We start from the raw sequence: 9254 nt of genomic DNA on the forward strand, positions 1-9254 counted from the left end.
CCTCGCACGTAGCGAAAAAAACCCAGATGAACGAGGCGCCCTCGCTCAACCATATCCACCTCACGCCGACGTGGTGTCTCCCGACGATGACCTCGTCCTCATGCCCTCACCGTCCTCCTCCTCAAGATGTCACCATCGCGTCCCCTCCAGAATTCGGCCATGGCCGCCACCGAAGCCATCCTCTCAATCGCCACCGGCCAGCCCTCACCTCCACATCGCTATCTCTCAACCTCCATGGATCTTCTCCCGGATGGATCTGTCCATGTCGCTAGATCGGGGGAGGGGGGCCTCCACCATCGTCGTTCTTCTCCCTTCCCGACCTCCCGTCGCCGTGCTCCACGGATCTGGCCGTGGCCACAACCGACGCAGCTTCCCCGGCCACCTCCGACGACGCTAGGGAGGTGGCCACGGTGGTCGCTGCCGGGTCCATGGAGGAGCTCACCCCAGTCTTCTCCTCGCCCCCCTCCCACGGCTGGGTCTCCTGATCCCTAGCAGTGCTTTGCTACGGGCAGCGACGGACAATTAACTGCTCCCTCCGTAAACTAATATATGAGCGTTTAAATCACTATTTTAGTAATATAAATGCTTTTATATTAGTTTACAGAGGGGTAGCTAATTATCGTCTCTCAGCTCTACAAGAACAGTACATCATGCATGTGTAGCAAAAAATACTTCCGGTACTGATTCTAACCGATTTCCCATAAAGTGCATCGTTACTGATAGCTTTGTACCAGGGACTGAGGATATGCAGATATGATAATTACACTACAGATTTTCTCTTTTAGCTAGATGCGTACCCATAGGCCGTTATTCAGTGCATTTGAAATAAACCTTGGCATTAATGGTTTATCAGTTTACGTGTGCAAGATACAATAAGAAGACTAATGATCTTACTAAGGAGCATGTTGAGAGTGCAGATGATACTGCTAAGGTATGCCCCCCACTCCCCCCTTTGAGAATATTGCAGAGTAATATTGTTGACACCGTGATCACTTGATGCCAATGTCTTCAGTTTGTCCGCATCGTCGTGAGGTGGAGAGCCAAAATGCCTGAAGCTTATGACATGGGTGAAGGAGATGAAAGCTCTAGGGAAGTAGGGAGTACCACAAGATCTGACTCACCACTGTCTGATCTAGGCACTGGCTGGCCAAGGTAATGAAGGGTGACATAGGGAGGGCTAAGAGACACTGGTGATGTTCTCTTTTTATTTTGCATTTACTTATTTATTTCACATTTACTTAGTCAGGTTATTTTATTATACCTGAGGTAATTCACCGGCATTGTTTCTAAATTAGATTGTGTTTTGTTTTATTCTGGAGTGTATATACTGTTGCACAAAACTATCTGCATATGAAATGGCATGATATTAGTCTTTTCATTTTTTGAAGAATGTCACTAGCCTTTGAGCAATCAAAATTATGTCCTGAAGTTATCGACACTTGAATATACATTATGATTTAGTGCACTTTCAGTCAATGGTCAATGCATCACTATTTTCTGGAAACATTCCGTTCCAGGTGAAATTTTCTTTTCAGCTTGATATGTTAATAATATTATTACCATGTTTCTCGGAAATGTCTATTTGAGAACTTTTCGGCTAAAGTGGTGCTTGTATATTGGACAAGTAAGACACTCAAAAATAGATTCAGCATGGTTCCTGCACTCCCAACTTTTCATGGTTCACTTCACGTAAAAAAAACTTCTTCGTCATGGGGCAACTGTGGTGGTTCGCGACTCTGCGAGAAGATGATCGAGGGTCAGCGGCGCGTCTGCTTCATCGTCATCTTCGATGAGTCCAAGTGATTTATATCTGGTACCGACCGACAATGATTGTCCATTGGCATGCTCGATCGAATGTCACTGCTTTTATCATGAAATCCAACGCTTGTAGATGCCACTCAAAAGAGAATTCTGAAGCTGATGAACTTGGATAGCTTGACAATCTACCTTAGCAACAGACATCTCCACGTAAATGGTGGCGGCTAGGGTGATCAGGGAGGATGACGCGCTACGGCAACAATAAAAGCGCAATGCCGCAATCTCTCTCGTGATTGAATTATCCCAGTCTGAAATCTGGATGGAGTTCCCCACGGAAAGTGAATACCTTTCAATTGGATGCTCGAGGGAGTAGGGTACCCTATGAGGCAAGTGGATGGTTGTATATATGTTCTAAATCAAATCAAGTGTTCCCTTTTTCTGTACTGCAATTGTGGTTATATTATTGGTTTATAAATCTGTAGAGAAACTGCATTTGCTATACCCTATATCTGAGATAACATAATTTGCTTTCCAATTGCAGCTTTAGATTAGGCGTTTATGCCAAGTTTCATTTTTTTCTTAATCCCAGTTTTGTGCTAATTATATTTTGTTCTTTGATGGGCAGTTGTATTGCCGGCTGATGCAACCATGTGCTAATCTGCCGGCAGTGAGCAGGTAGAGTTGAGGGATGGTGGCCAGTTGCCTGGCGGGTGCACCGGTGAGTACAACATGGAAGAGCCTGACAGTCCGTCTGCTGCCCCGTGCAAGGGCCAGTTGGTCGAGGTATTGTGCGTAAGTTGTACTAGCAAAAGAGTCCGTGCTTTGCAACGAAGGAAAAAATAACACACGCTTTTAACCCAACAACCATCACTTAAGACCACAAATAGGTCAATCTCCTTTATTTTAGTGAGGCATCACATTTGTGTAGCCTCTTATCCTCCTCACCCTCGTCGGCGGTGGTCACAGTGTTCACACAAACCAAAACGTGTTTGAATGCGGTTAATCTTAAGACATCTCTCTCTCCCTCTTGCTCTTTCTCACTCCCGCGATGAGAAATCTGTTGTTTTCCCCTGCGAGGTTTTTCAAAGGTATGCATGTGTAGTTATCGATGTTTTCTCCCTATATGGTTTTAGTGGGTGTTTATTTGCAATCCGGATCGCCGCCGGTACAAAAGAAAAATGGATCGTGCGCTATAGACTATAAGTTTGCTTCCAAAAATATATTTAAAAAATATTTAACAAGTAAAAATAACATCATATTCAGATTGTACACATTTTTCTAATCAAATTTCATATATAACATGTTAAAATTGGAGTTACAGTTTAAAAGATACAGATAATTTAGAAAAGCATTTGTTTTATTTAAATATCTTCCAAAATAATATTTAAAAATATTTAACAGGTAAAAATAACAAAAAATACATGAAGAGTTGTTAAAAAGGTTGTTAAAAAGATACATGATTTTCTAATCATAAAAATATTTTTTTGTCTGGAAAAGATCATTTTTGTATGGTCTTCTGTGGACGCAGGTACTTGCGCCCCTATTTCATCACTATTTCTTGCTATACATGTCATAGGTATCGGTCCTTGTTTCATCATGATTTATATCTTATCAAACTTGTCTTTTATTTAATGTTTTGTCATGCATGCCTCCTTTTTATTTTTTTCTGGCACATCCTCTTTTTTCTTCTTCTTATATATAGGGGAATAACGCAACATCTCATCTTTATCTGATCTCCTCTGCATTTTCTCTTTTATTTCTTTTATAGCGGACATCCCATCTTTATTTGGTCTTGCTTTTATTTCTTGTCATGCATGTCCTTATTTATTGGGTGTCTTTAGAAAATTTATTTTCAACTTCATGTCCAATCTTGATTTTGCTGAGGTGTTCATCCCCAATAAGAATCAGTACCGATATGAAAAAAAAGACAAATAATGCATTGTTGATTAACATTGCAGCCTAGATAGTATTTTGTAAATGTTAACAGGTAAAACAACATCATATTTAGATTCTACACATTTTTCTAATCAAATTCCGTATATAACATGTTAAATTTGAAGTTATGGTTTAAAAGATATGAGTATTTAAAAAACAATTAATATATAACGCGGGTTTAATGTCAGAAACATTAGGGTTTTTTCCTATAAATTAGCAAAATGGACTAAGAATATCTATTTCTTTTATTAGTAGGTATAGATTTCTCATATTTATTGTATCAATAGATTGACTGTCGGGTCCTTCCCTACAGAATTTGTAGAAAAAAAAACTACAAGGGAAGTACATATGAAGATACTGCAGTCTGCAGTTAACTTCTCTTTTGCCATTTTGGTATAACTTTGGTGGTCGTTTTATTATCCATTGAGACCCATGTTTGATCACCATAGCTACAGGGAAGAGCAGACTATTGATATGTACAGTATCACTACTATTTTAGCAGACATGAGTTACACTGTCATCTTTTCAGGAAGAAATGACTAGAGCAAAAAATACCCAGTTTTAAAAATAGTGACAGTCCAACATCATGAGGATGCCATATTGACATAAGTGTATGATTATTTGTCAGAAAGAAATTTATACATGTGTTTTTTTATATCTGTAGAGTGTAGACTGTATCTCTCCTGATCTATTTGTAGTAACACTGACATTGGTGTCATGGTTTTTCTTATATTTTAGTGCTAAGTACTACCGTGTGGACCTTGGAGGGAGTTTTATTATTGATTAATAAGTGTAGGTGACCATGAATAAGATGACCACTCAGCGTTTGATACTGTCAAATCCTTCTACCATAGAAAGGAATGAGGCACGCTTAGCAAGGATGACCACTCGGCGTTTGATATTGTCAAATCCTTCTATCACAGCAAGGTCTGCCAACGTTATATATTTTCTTAACAAGGAGTTAAGAAGATATTGAGCATGGTAAAAGACATTGTTTTGGACCAATATTATGAGAATAAATTATTTGTTTTTTCCCTTGGGTTTACATAATAGTGTGCTTCAAATTTTTAGGTCTATAATTAAAGAAAATTTAATTTATGCACTTGTGTTGTTCACTTTCCATCTACTTGGTTGAATAGAATCATGTTTCATCTTCTCATTGAATGGCTTGCTTGATCACGTGAATGCTTCCCATCTATTGGGAAAACTGCCAGGAGCCATCACTGAAGCTCTATCCGAAGATTACTGAAGAGTTGGACACTTGTACGTTCATCCACAGCTCCATATCTCTTAGCTGCGGCCGCTGACTGTGTAACCGTCCATCTCTGATCCTAGGGTCCTCAGTCACCTACTGTTTATCTTTTTTTGCTTTGTTGTTCTATTTCTGGGATATATAAGCTGTATAAGCCAAAGGGCAGGAATATCTTATCACTTGTATTTGGGTTGAACCCTAGACGTTGTCATGTTGGCCGGCATAAAGAGGATGTTTGGTTTGTGGCCAACAATTTTGGCAACAAGAGGATGTTTGTGGCCAACAGTTACCATACCAATTTTTGGTGTTGACTGCAGTCATGGGCTATCATTTTTTTTAATCCCAAGTTTTTAAGCCTCGCCAAATATTTTGGTCGTAGCTACCGATTCCTTCGGGCTGCTGTACGTAGGCACTGGCAAAACATGGGCGGGCAAATCCTATGCCAAAATTTTGGTGTGCCCTTGATTTAGTGGGGCTGGCATGGGCGTAAACCAAACATCCCCGAACTTCCTTGTAATCTTGTAAGTTTTATCAAGCATTCATCTGAGAATAGTAAATCCCCGTGACAAGTTGAGCTTCCTCTGTTTCTAAGTGTTTCTTCTCTGAATCTCTCTATGTTCCCCGATTTCTCTAGCCAAGGCCTGTCAATTGGTATCTAGAGCCTTAAATCCTTGCTAGTAGACAAGAATTTGGAGTCGAGCTACTCTGGAACGGGCTCGGGAGTGATGAAATTGAAGTGGAGGCGGGCTGGCTTGAACCTCCAGTAAAATCCCATTCCCTCCCTCCCGTCACGGAGGCGGTGACACTCTTGCACATATTGGCAGAGCAACAGTGACACTGGTGGCGAAGAAGCTTGGGTGCCAGTTGAAGTACAAAAGAGGTTGGTCTTGCTCGTTGCAGGTTTGGTAAAATCCGTGCTCCTGTTTCAGTTAGTGCACTATCTCCGGCGGCGTCTTTCGTGGTGGCCGTACACGGTGCCATGATGAAGGTGAGGTGGGCGTCATCTGGTTTTAAAAGATAGGGCTCCAGTGAGAAAAATGTCCCGCTATGATGTGAAACCGAGCGGGAAGGGGAGTGTCCAACAGGGAAAAAGAAGGGAGCTTCGTGAGGCAGGATTTTTGTGGGACCGCGTGTTGGAGATAACATGGCGAATAGTCCGGAAAATTATAGTTGTTTCCAACATATGGAGTGAATTTGGAGGAGCCCGGACTATCCAGATGGATGGATTTTGGGGAGCCCGATGGGCGCCCATTTTATGTCTACACACGCCCGAACATATGTGGAAGAAATTAGCTTCGTCCTTCGAGATGGCCATAATCATCGTTTATTTCATTTATTATATATGCATTGTAGCCCGTAGCAACGCACGGGCATTCTACTAATGTACACTAAATGTTTAGTTGCAAAAGTTGTTTCACATATAGCTAAATATGATTTGTTTTTACGTACCATTGGTGACTTTTGCAAGTACGTGGAATGTTATAGAATATGCAGCAGATTGTATGAAAACAGTGGATCATGATTAATTTAAACGGGCTTGGAAATGGGGCATCGTCTTGCGCATATAATCTAAAGAATGAACCGAATTTTACTTGCCAAAAATTACCAAGTAGAACAAACAACAACACGAGGATCCATCGATCTTGTGCATTAATCAACAGAAACAAGTGATTGTAAATGATCAGTAGACATTTTTTTAGATCATACAACACACCTATTTTAACTTTAGATATACCATTAACAGGAGAAATTTGCATCTGTACCATTAAAATAACACCATTTTGGAAAAATATTACTGAAAGACCTGACTTCAGATATATAGCATTGAGAAGAACACTGCATCACAAAATAGAAGATCCGGCATTCCATATGTTTCAGCCCCCCTCTCCAGCCCGAAAGGCATGCACCGAGAAACCACACGCAAAGGGAAAGGAGGGGAGAGAACCAAGTTGTTAAGTTCTGTCTCATCATCTAGTAGAAATGTTTTAGATATACCATTAACAGGAGAAATTTGCATCTGTACCATTAAAATAACACCATTTTGGAAAATATTACTGAAAGACCTGACTTCGGATATATAGCATTGAGAAGAACACTGCGTCACAAAATAGAAGATCCGGCCTTCCATATGTTTTAGTCCCCCTCTCCAGCCCGAAAGGCATGCACCGAGAAACAACACGCAAAGGGAAAGGAGGGGAGAGAACCAAGTTGTTAAGTTCTGTCTCATCATCTAGTAGAAATGTTCCTTGCCTAGCCTAAGTGTGGTCTTAATAAAGTTATAAAAGAAAATCCAGAGGCGCTAAAGTCTCCACAGATGTTGCTGAACCCTCGCAATGGGAAGAACAACAAGACTTTATCTGCAATAGCTCACTCAAGCCCAGGTGTGACACTAGAAGAATGGCACCTATTTCTATAATAAATTCATATTCTAGAGCTAGAAAGAATGCTATCCATCTCATCTGGAGGAATAAATCAAAGGCTTATTATCGAGAACTGTAGTTGGTACTAGGTACATGGGCAAATCTCTCTGGTGTAAAACTATGTCAGATCTCTATTTGGCAACCATGCTACTATTATGTGAACAACCCCTGTTGTGATGCTATTGTTGTGAACCATGTCAGAATTAAGGAACTGTGTTGCTATTATGTTAAATGGCTGCATTCAAATGTTCCTTGTGTGTTGAATCCAGTTGAAAATGTCGTAGTTAACGACAGGGTCACAGATATGGAAGATTGCGAAATGATGTGCTCTTTTGATGAAAAAAAATCTAAAGTTGCCATTTTACCAAAGTTGTGCTCTTGTAAGTGTTCAGATCGACATGTTAAACCAGCGCATTGTATCCTGCAACGTGGTGTAACGTGGATGATATTTACATGAGATAGTCCAGGAGGTAGTTTAGGCTAGATCTCTTTTCTGTTGTAACTAAACCTATCTCCTCCTTTTCTTTCTCCTCAAGATGTATCTCTAGCTCGTCTCAATCGATTCATGTATGCGCTGTCAGGGTTATTGCGCCCCTGCTATATAACATGCAACACGTCACCCAAGATAGGGTAAGACGTTTCTGCCAGTCGCACATGGTAATCATAGCCATCCCTCTTCCCATCTAAGCTTTCCATGATTCCAATCTGTGCCTAGCCATGTCTTCATCATCCGGCGCTATCTCCCAACCTAGCCTCAATGGCCAGGTCACCGAGAAGCTCTCCCGCACAAACTATGTGCTATGGCGCATGCAGATCACGTGGCAACTGCGTGACGCTGGGGTCTTCGGCTACGTCGATGGCACCCTGCCAGAGCCGGCCAAGCTCCTCGCCGCCAAGGACAAGGACGACAATGAGACCTTTGAGCCCAACCCTTTCCACCCAATATGGGTCAGGGAGGACCAACAGGTGCTCGGCTATCTGCTGAGCAACCTCTCCAAGGAAGTCCTCATCACGGTGACCACGGTCACCACGGCGACCGCGCTCTGGACGACTCTGGCGCGCATGTACTCGTCGCAGTCGTTCCGTCGCATCAACAACATCCGCACCTCCCTCATCAACACCCAGAAGGGAAACTAGTCCGTCGCCTCCTACTTTTCCTCGATGCGCGGCCTTGCGGACGAACTCGTCGCGGCCGGCAAGCCGACCCAGGATGATGAACTCATCTCCTATATTCTTCATGGGTTGGATCAGGACTATCAGCCCCTCGTCTCAGCCCTCGATGCTCGTGTCACTCCTGCCTCCCTCGACGAGATCTTCTCCATGCTCAGCAACTTCGACCAACGCATGGCTCAGTTCCATGGCTCCGGCAGCGGCGGTGGCTTCAAGTCATCTGCAAACGCTGCATCTCGTGGTCGTGGTGGTGGTTCTCGCTACCGCTGCTCTTCCCGCGGCAAAGGGCGGTCCTCTGGTGGAGGGCACGGTGAAAGCGGCGGCGGGCGCTCGGGCACCAGGGGTCGCCGTGGCGGTGGCTCTGGCCGGGCCCATGCGGATAGCCCTCGTTGTCAGATCTACGGCAAGCCGGGGCACACAAGAAAAGATTGCTCGTACCGCTACGACGAAGATGACAACGACTCCCAAGACGAGGACAAGGTCGCCGCCGGTGCTGATGGCTCCTATGGGGTCGACACCAATTGGTATGTCGATAGCAGCGCCACCAATCACATCACCAGCGAACTTGAGAAGGTGACAATGAAGGAAAAATACCGCGGAGAAGATCAGATACATACTGTCAGGGGAGAAGGTATGCGGATATGTCATGTTGGTCATTCAATTTTTAGTACCCCTAAACGAAAAATCCATCTTAAGAAAATTTTGCATGTTCCTAGTGT

The 9254-nt window shown here is 42.8% G+C and overlaps 1 long non-coding RNA gene across 2 annotated transcripts; it reads left to right on the plus strand.

The window, feature by feature from the left end:
- The first annotated feature begins 14 nt into the window (after positions 1 to 14).
- On the plus strand, positions 15 to 4480 carry LOC123080065 (uncharacterized). 2 transcript variants are annotated; one of them, XR_006438224.1, is made up of 3 exons: positions 15 to 931; positions 1013 to 1813; positions 1892 to 4480. It is a non-coding gene; the product is annotated as an uncharacterized lncRNA (long non-coding RNA). The 2 variants fall into 2 exon arrangements; XR_006438223.1 differs by having other exon boundaries at positions 1013 to 4480.
- Positions 4481 to 9254: the final 4774 nt, after the last annotated feature.

Source organism: Triticum aestivum, chromosome 3D (genome assembly GCF_018294505.1).
Source record: "Triticum aestivum cultivar Chinese Spring chromosome 3D, IWGSC CS RefSeq v2.1, whole genome shotgun sequence".
Classification (NCBI taxonomy): domain Eukaryota; kingdom Viridiplantae; phylum Streptophyta; class Magnoliopsida; order Poales; family Poaceae; genus Triticum; species Triticum aestivum.